Below are 9,328 nucleotides of genomic sequence, written 5' to 3' on the forward strand. Positions count from 1 at the left end.
CATATTTTCCTCTCTCATAATAATGTCTAGTAGCATCATGAGCAAACTCAACAATATAACTATCACATTCTTATCATGAGTCTCATGCATAAAAGTATTACTCTCCACATAAGCATAATCAATTTTATTAGTTGTAGTGGGAGCAAATTCAACAAAGTAGCTATCATTATTATTCTCATCATTAAATATAAGAGGCATATTGTATTCATAATCAAATTTATCCTCCATAACAGGCGGTACCAAAAGACTACTATCATTATAATCATCATAAATAGGAGGCAAAGTGTCATCAAAGTAAATTTCCTCCTCAATGCTTGGGGGACTAAAAAGATCATGCTCATCAAAACCAGCTTCCCCAAGCTTAGAATTTTCCATAGCATTAGCAACAATAGTGTTCAAAGCATTCATATTAATAACATTCCCATTAGCATGCATATAAAGTTCCATGGGTTTTTTAATTCTCTCTTCAAACACATCATGTCCTAATTCAAGATAAAGTTCATAAAGATCTCTCATATTTTTGTTGTTTTTCATTATGACTTACTAGTGTAAACAAGAAACAAAAAGATGCAATTGCAGGATTTAAAGGAAATAGCTTCGAGCACAAACACAATGGCGCCAGAAAAGTACTTTACCTGGAACCGAAGTATGAGTGCCTTTTACCTTTCCTCCCCGGCAACGGCGCCAGAAAAGTGCTTGGCGCGTAGTTGACGAGGGAGGAAATGGTGTAGCTTTCCTTCGTTCCCCGGCAACGGTGCCAGAAAAGTGCTTGATGTCTACGGGAGCTTCTATTCTTGTAGACAGTATTGGGCCTCCAAGAGCAGAGGTTTGTAGAACAGCAGCAAGTTTCCCTTAAGTGGATCACCCAAGGTTTATCGATCTCAGGGAGGAAGAGGTCAAAGATATCCCTCTCAAGCAACCCTGCAACCACAAAGCAAGAAGTCTCTTGTGTCCCCAACACACCTAATAGGTGCACTAGTTCGGCGAAGAGATAGTGAAATACAGGTGGTATGAATAAGTATGAGCAGTAGTAACAGCACCAGAAAAGTGCTTTGCTGTCCAGGACTGGCGTGTGATTGATGGTGGTAATATTGCAGACAGTACAAATACAGTAGAACAGTAAACAAGCAGCGATAGCAGTATTTAGGAACAAGGCCTAGGGATTATACTTTCACTAGTGGACACTCTCAACATTGATCACATAACAGAATAAATAGATAGATGCTAGACTCTACACTCTCTTGTTGGATGATGAACACCACTGTGTAGGATTACACGAACCCTCAATGCCGGAGTTAACAAGCTCCACAATATTCGATGTTCATATTTAAATAACCTTAGAGTGCAAGATAGATCAACATAACCAAATAGATCACATCAATACCATCATAGTAATAGTTAACTTCATAATCTACAAGAGATCACAATCATAAACTACGCCAAGTACTACATGATGCACACACTGCCACCTTTACACCATGCAGGAGGAATAGAGTACTTTAATAACATCACTAGAGTAGCACATAGATGAATAGTGATACAAAGCTCATATGAATCTCAATCATGTAAGGTAGCTCATGAGATCATTGTATTGAAGTACATAGGAGAGAGATTAACCACATAGCTACCGGTACAGCCCCGAGCCTCGATGGAGAACTACTCCCTCCTCATGGGAGACAGCAGCGTTGATGAAGATGGCGGTGGAGATGGCAGCGGTGTCGATGGAGAAGCCTTCCGGGGGCACTTCCCCGTCCCGGCGGCGTGCCGGAACAGAGACTCCTGTCCCCCAGATCTTGGCTTCGCGATGGCGGCGGCTCTGGAAGGTTTCTCGTACCGTGGCTTTTCCGTATCGAGGTTTTAGGTCAGGGACCTTTAAATAGGCGAAGAGGCGGAGTCGGAGGGGCGACGAGGCGGTGAGATGACAGGGCGGTGCGGCCAGGGCCTGGGCCGCGCCGGCCTACCTCCTGGGCCCCCTGTGGGTCCACTCTGGCGACTCTCGGGTGTTCTGGATGCTTCCGGGGATTCTAAGATGCTGGGCGTTGATTTCGTCCGATTCCGAGAATATTTCCTTACTAGGATTTCTGAAACCAAAAACAGCAGAAAACAGGAACTAGCCCTTCGGCATCTCGTCAATAGGTTAGTTCCGGAAAACGCATAATAATGACATAAAGTATGCATAAAACATGTAGATATCATCAATAATGTGGCATGGAACATAAGAAATTATCGATACATCGGAGACATATCAAGCGTGTCTTTCTCCCACACAATGAATGCTAGGATCCATTTTATTCAAACAAAACAAAAACAAAAAACAAACAGACGCTCCAAGCAAAGTACATAAGATGTGATGGAATAAAAATATAGTTTCACTAGAGGAACCTGATAATGTTGTCGATGAAGAAGGGGATGCCTTGGGCATCCCCAAGCTTAGATGCTTGAGTCTTCTTGAAATATGCAGGGATGAACCACCGGGGCATCCCCAAGCTTAGAGCTTTCACTCTCCTTGATCATATTGTATCATCCTCCTCTCTTGATCCTTGAAAACTTCCTCCACACCAAACTCAAAACAACTCATTAGAGGGTTAGTGCACAATGAAAATTCACATGTTCAGAGGTGACATAATCATTCTTAACACTTCCGGACATTGCACAAAGCTACTGAAAGTTAATGGAACAAAGAAATCCATCAAGCATAGCAAAACAGGCAATGCGAAATAAAAGGCAGAATCTGTCAAAACAGAACAGTTCGTAAAGACGAATTTTATTGAGGCACCAGACTTGCTCAAATGAAAATGCTCAAATTTAATGAATATTTTGTACATATCTGAGGATCACTCACGTAAATTGGCATAATTTTCTGAGTTACCTACAGAGGATTAGGCCCAGATTCGTGACAGCAAGAAATCTGTTTCTGCGCAGTAATCCAAATCTAGTATGAACCTTACTATCACAAACTTTACTTGGCACAACAATGCAACAAAACTAAGATAAGAACATGTTGATACAGTAGTAACAACTTCCAAGACTCAAATACAAAACAAAAGTACTGTAGTAAAATCATGGGTTGTCTCCCATAAGCGCTTTTCTTTAACGCCTTTCAGCTAGGTGCAGAAAGTGTGTATCAAGTATTATCAAGAGACGGAGCATCAACATTACCTTGGGCTTTACGCCTACCCTTCTTATTCTTTTTCTTACTCTTTGAATTAGGGAATACATGTCTACCCCCCGGTGTAGAGGTGAATTTTAGGGTGCCTTCTCCCACATTTATGACTGCTCCCAATAGTTTCAGCTGGGATCTTCCGAGTGTGATTTGTCCTGTTCCTACACATTCAATAACAAGATAATCAATGGATATTGTTCTTCCAAGAATAGTTGTATGCACACCCGCGGCTATTCCCTTAGGAATTATAACAGAGTTATCAACAAGAGTTATTCCTTCTCCCCCTTCAATGAGTCCCCAAAGTGTCAAAGATTCATAAATACTCTTAGGCATAAGGCAAAATTCAGACATAATATCACAATTGGCATGAAAAGTTTCACCACCGATAACAGCTTTAATAGTAGGGTCCCATGTTGAAGGTTCAGAGTCCACTAAAATTTGATCAAGTCGGTTACGAACATAGCTATAATTTTCTTTTAAGCATGATGCACTTGTCTCAAGAGTGTTTAATCTATTATAAATGCTAATAAGAGCTGAATCAAAGTTATTAGCTGCACTATGTGATGCAACCAATTTTTTTATGGCATTAAAAGCTTGATCCCCATTGCAATGAAGGAAATCTCCTCCCACTACAGCATCCAAGGCATATCTATAGCGAATCATAAGCCCAAAATAAAAGTTACTAAGAAGCAAACTTAGAGTCATTTGAGGTTCAGCTTTACGATAAGAATCAAAAATTCTGGACCAAGCATCTTTAAAACTCTCCTCATCCCCTTGTTTGAAAGTGAAGACTAATTCCTCAGGTGAAGAAGTAACAGGTGCAGAACTAGACATGGTAACAAAAATAAAATGCAAGTAACTAATTTTTTTTGTGTTTTTAATATGGAGAATGCAAACAAGACAGTAAATAAAGTAAAGCTAGCAACTAATTTTTTTGTGTTTTGGTATAATGCAGCAAACAAAGTACTAAATAAAATAAAGCAAGACAAAAACAAAGTAAAGAGATTGGAAGTGGAGACTCCCCTTGTAGCGTGTCTTGATCTCCCCGGCAACGGCGCCAGAAATTTAGCTTGATGACGCGTAAAGCACACGCCCGTTGGGAACCCCAAGTGGAAGGTGTGATGCGTACAGCAGCAAGTTTCCCTCAGTAAGAAACCAAGGTTTATCGAACCAGTAGGAGTCAAGAAGCACGTTGAAGGTTGATGGCGGCAGAGTGTAGTGCGACGCAACACCAGGGATTCCGGCGCCAACGTGGAACCTGCACAACACAACCAAAGTACTTTGCCCCAACGTAACAGTGAGGTTGTCAATCTCACCGGCTTGCTGTAACAAAGGATTAGATGTATAGTGTGGATGATGATGTTGGCAGAAAACAGTAAAGAACAATTGCAGTAGATTGTATTTCAGATGTAAAGAATAGGACCGGGGTCCACAGTTCACTAGAGGTGTCTCTCCCATAAGAATTAGCATGTTGGGTGAACAAATTACAGTTGGGCAATTGACAAATAATGAGGGCATGACAATGCACATACATGATATGATGAGTATTGTGAGATTTAATTGGGGATTACGACAAAGTACATAGACTGCTATCCAGCATGCATCTATGCCTAAAAAGTCCACCTTCAGGTTATCATCCGAACCCCTTCTAGTATTAAGTTGTAAACAACAGACAATTGCATTAAGTATGGTGCGTAATGTAACCGACAACTACATCCTTAGACATAGCATCGATGTTTTATCCCTAGTGGCAACAGCACATCCACAACCTTAGAACTTTCTCGTCACACGTCCTGCATTTAATGGAGGCATGAACCCACTATCGAGCATAAATACTCCCTCTTGAAGTTACAAGCAAAAACTTGGCCAGAGCCTCTACTAGCAACGGAGAGCATGCAAGATCATAAACAACACATGATAGATTGATAATCAACATAACATAGCATTCACTATCCATCGGATCCCAACAAACACAACATATAGTATTACAGATAGATGATCTTGATCATGTTAGGAAGCTCACAAGATCCGACAATGATAGTACAATGAGGAGAAGACAACCAACTAGCTACTGCTATGGACCCATAGTCCAGGGGTGAACTACTCACACATCACTCCGGAGGCGACCATGGCAGTGTAGAGTCCTCCGGGAGATGATTCCCCTCTCCGGCAGGGTGCCGGAGGCGATCTCCTAAATCCCCCGAGATGGGATTGGCGGCGGCGGCGTCTCTGGAAGGTTTTCCGTATCGTGGCTCTCGGTACTGGGGGTTTCGCGACGAAGGCTATTTGTAGGCGGAAGGGCAGGTCAAGGGGCGTCACGAGGGGCCCACACAATAGGCCGGCGCGGCCAGGGCTTGGGCCACGCCGCCCTATTGTGTGGCCACCTCGTGGCCCCACTTCGTCTCCTCTTCGGACTTCTGGTAGCTTCGTGGAAAAATAGGCCCCTGGGCGTTGATTTCGTCTAATTCCGAGAATATTTCCTTACTAGAATTTCTGAAACCAAAAACAGCAGAAAACAGAAACTGGCTCTTCGGCATCTTGTTAATAGGTTAGTGCCGGAGAATGCATAAATATGACATAAAGTATGCATAAAACATGTAGGTATCATCAATAAAGTAGCATGGAACATAAGAAATTATCGATACGTTGGAGACGTATCACATCTTGGTTGTTGTTGCGGGTTGGAGGGGCCATCTGAACATTGAGATAGATCATAAGATAAGAGGGAATTTTCTAGGGTTTGTTTGGGTTAAGTTTGAAAAGTTTAAAACTTGAGTAGTGTTGAGGTGGTAAAAACCAACAACACTTTTTCATTCATTCCAAACAACACACATTACAAACTAACACACCAATGATTTTAAGAACCATTTCCTCGTTCTACGATAAAAAGGGGATGGATACAAACTCACACCTACGCAAGTGCTATAGGGATACTACTCTTCATCCGGAATGGTGGGTTCTTCGTCTTCATGGGTAATGTGCTTGGCGAAAGGCGCGGGCGTTGTCCAACTCCTTGCGGGTCTTGTACAACATGAAGTCCAGGTATGCAACATAGTGGTTCATCTCCGGATGCGGTGGCATGGTTATTGGCCTTCCCATGGGGTCATGTCTTGGGTAGTAAAAGAAGCGAGTGTTCTTGATCTTGTTCACATTATGTCCACACAGACGGGCAAGTGCCTCTTGCATGGCTTTGGCTAGTCCATCCAACCAATTGTTCCCCTTCACAAAAAACCATATGGTTTCCGAAATTGGGGCTCCCAGCTTTCCTCTCAGATATGCAGTAACTTCCCACTGAGGTTGTCTTCCCGACTGATTATTGAGTGGCACTCCAAAGAACTCAGGATACAGACGTCCTAAATATTCAACTAGTTGCTCCAAATCCTTCTCGAACATTAGGTCTCCTCCGTGGCCAAGCTGATAGAACTCACAGTTGTACTCCATCTCCAAACAATTAGGATGAGTATGTTAGTGAAGTGATAAAGTGTGCCAAATTGTATGTAGAGTCATAAGGAAAAGTAGATCATGGATTTCTCTTTTTTTGAAAAGATCTCAAGGATAAGAGTGAGACTAAGTTTTCATAAATATTCACTTCCTTTGTTTTGAAACTAAGTTTTTCATACGTCCATTCTAACTAGGGCCTCCAAAGGTCAAACAATGGCTCTGATACCAACTTATCAACACCCGATTTTTAATTCTAGATGCCTATTATGCCATACATCACAATCCCAGGAATATTGTTTTTGCGAGACATAATAGTTGATATCACAAAACATTATTCATTACAAACCATAATCGTCTTACAACTAGGGATCTCATGATCCAATCTTAAAACAACAGTTGATCTAAAGATCAGATACAAAACACATAGCGGAAGAAACGTAGTAGCGTTCCATATGTTCCACAGGCAACGCTTGACGTTGGGAGGTGATCCTAGTTATCATAGACATCCTGCTGTCCATCCTCCTGGTACTGGTGCTCTTCTTCATAGTCTGGCCATTTGAATAGCCAGGGACAAAGCCATGACTACTTTTAAAGTAATCGCAAACTACCACTAATAGAAGTACTAGTAGCTCTAATCATGGTTCTAAGCTTCTAGGTTTATTTGCACAAAGCTAGTTTTATTTCATAAACACTTAATAGTCAAAGACTCTTTAGTTGTCTAAAATTTACCCAAGTGGGAACGTTAGTGTCATTCCCACAACTATGTTGTGATTAAGTCAAATTCACCTTTCAAGTCACAAGTCATTTTGAGAAAATATCTGACAATGGAACAGTATGTCCATCCAACCGTCCATGATCGCGGACACGGCTATTCGAATAGTTTAACACTCTGCAGATGTTGTACACTTGTGCCACAACTTTTGATTACACCCGTCAGGGATAGCCCTGAATAATCATACTCAGTATGCGGATCATCAACCATTAACCTTTCACTTACATACCCTAATATAGGCACCTCCCCTATGAGCTTGGCCTCCCAGCGATGGCAATCTGCCATCCTGGGAACTGCACAGGGCTTGGGTAGGGCATTCACCTCTATTTCACGTTATTTCACTTTTCACGGAGGCAGCCCCTATGACGTTTGTTCAGAGGGAACCAATACTAAAGTACATAAATTTCCACTTAAGCCCTACCCATTATCAGGTATTGTGGGGATACTCTAAAGTTGGAATGGTATCGGATCCGAACCCAACCATCAGTTTTTGTCGAATTCACCTTGTCATTCAAAAGTCATATTCACCTTCAAAACTTTCAGTAGAATGACTCGTCATTCTAAGTTTTCAAAGTCATTTGCTTCACAAGTTCCCACTAGAGTAGTCAATTTTAGTTTTAGCACTAGCAGCTAGTCATGAGGGGTGCTAACTAAATTTTTGCTCTCTAGGCAAAGTTTGATGCTCTTGTAGGTACTCTACATTCAGACCAAAGTAAACTATAAAAATATGCCTTGCTAAACAAAGTAAAAGATGGCAAGATAAAAACTTGGGCTTGGACAAATCCTTAAGCACAATAATATTGCAAGTGTATCTTGCAAAGGTATAGCTTGTATTAGGAGAGCTTGTATTGGTAATAGCTTGCCTTGATTGGTACAATGATCAAAGTGTTCCTCCTCTTCTTCGTAGAAGACCTCCTCCTCCTCGTAGCCTTCGGTACTAGCATCTATAAACAGATACGAGGTATACAATCACCAAACAATACTTAAGTACTCTATTTACCACACAAGATGATCTAGCATCATCACAATCATCACCCAACATAATACTAGGGTTTCCATTTATTTCTTTTGAAAAGTAAATTCCTCTCATTGAAAATTACTAGGATTTAATATCCTCAGATAATAAAATATGAGGCCATGTAACAAAAGTCATCACCTCACATCAAATTACTTGGGAAAGTGATTTAAATGAGATGCTACATCTCATAGATTTTATATACTGTTTTTGAAATAATTTAAATGGGCTAGAAATAGCCACATAGCCATTATTTGAATCTAGCCCATGATCATATGAAACAACCATGTCATATTTTTACATATTCAAATAGAGTATTTGAAATGTGAATTATGAGAGGTGGAATCACCCCAAAATACATTATGGTTTATTTTATAAAAAAGTTTGAAGTTCGAAAAGGTACTGCATTTTTATTTTTATTATAATTGATCTGTAATAAATCAATGTTTGAGACCAGTCGGGTTGGATAGATATTTTCATCTACTTTCACACAAAATTTGAATCAACTCAATTGGCTTGGTAGATTTGTTTCTATTGAATTTTGAATGAGGCATCAGTATTTCAATTTAGATTGAAAGAATTAAACTGAATTTGAAAACGTGGGCTTCGGCGGGAAAACGAAACGGGCTAGAGACAGGATTAACAGGCCGGCCCAGGGGTGCGTCTCGCGCACGCTGGCGGCCTGACAGTGGGTCCCGCATGTCAGCGAGTCTTAAAACCCGAAACGGTATGAGCGAGAGGGGGTCGTAGGATTAGATCAAGATCTAACGGCTGAGGCTCGTCGTCGTCGACGGCGAGCTCAAACCCTACTGGCGGTGAACCTAGGGGGTCGGAGGCTCACCGGAGGTCCAGCGATGGTCGGGGTTGAGGTAGATCGGCGTTGCGGACGACGAGGAAGCAGACGGTGGTCACGGCAGCTCCGGGGGCGCTCTGCAGC

The sequence above is a fragment of the Lolium perenne genome, chromosome 2 (genome assembly GCF_019359855.2).
Source record: "Lolium perenne isolate Kyuss_39 chromosome 2, Kyuss_2.0, whole genome shotgun sequence".
NCBI lineage: Eukaryota > Viridiplantae > Streptophyta > Magnoliopsida > Poales > Poaceae > Lolium > Lolium perenne.